General features: G+C 30.6%; 1 pseudogene; it reads left to right on the top strand.

Moving 5' to 3' along the window:
* The first annotated feature begins 298 nt into the window (after nucleotides 1-298).
* LOC112681094 lies at nucleotides 299-673 on the top strand (annotated as a pseudogene).
* The last annotated feature ends 298 nt before the right edge of the window (nucleotides 674-971 follow it).

Below are 971 nucleotides of genomic sequence, written 5' to 3'. Positions count from 1 at the left end.
AGACACAATTCAATATGTCTCGACCGATTTGACGGCGACGACGTAGCGATTACGGTATAGATAAGATATAAATAAAATTATACTTATTAATAATATATATTTAGTCACGCTCGTTACTCACACAGACACACTACAGAAACGAATCAGTGTAAATAACATTTTATTTATAAAATTATGAAGAAATAAAAGACTTATATAATATATTAGCATATAATAAACAACTCATTTTTAAAATTAGAATATTTGATATTTTTGGGTAGACAATGTTTCATTGTCTACCCTAACGCGCCGCCACTGCATGAGACCATTTCCAAGTCGCAATTTGAATGCCTTTAAAGAAAATTATAATAAACGTTTGTCTGCTGCTAGATAATGCATTGAATGTGCATTTGGTATACTGCGTGTCAAATGACGAATACTAGGAAAATATATTGATGTTAGTTCTGACAAAGCTGTACATATTATTAAGTGTGCTTGTATTTTACATAATGTGGTGCGCGAAAAAGACGAAGATAGTGATCTCCATTATTGTCAAGAGATGTTGTACAATCAAGCTCAAGAAAACCAAATTAATAATCTACATGAAAGAGGAAATCACGGTTGTACACGAAGAGGGTCAACAAGAGCACAAGAAATTCGAAATGAATTTGCAAATTTTATTTTGGACCATTAAACGTAGAAATAAAAATGCTACAAAATTTTTTCCACTGCAATATTACGTAGACTGGAAATATATTCCAAAGACATAATAGGAAAATATCAAACTGGATTCATAAAAGGAAAATCTACCACTGACCATATATTTACGATTAGACAAGCATTAGAAAAATATTATGAATTTGGAAAAGAAGTGCACTTATGTTTTGTTGACTTTAGCCAAGCTTATGACAGCATCAATAGAAACAAATTATGGATAACCTTAGAAGAATTTGAAATACCTTCAAAATTAATCCGATTAATAAAGGAATGTA

This window comes from Sipha flava, unplaced genomic scaffold (assembly GCF_003268045.1).
Source record: "Sipha flava isolate LNK unplaced genomic scaffold, YSA_version1 18538_pilon_pilon, whole genome shotgun sequence".
Lineage (NCBI taxonomy): Eukaryota > Metazoa > Arthropoda > Insecta > Hemiptera > Aphididae > Sipha > Sipha flava.
This window is presented reverse-complemented; position numbering and strand designations above follow the sequence as displayed.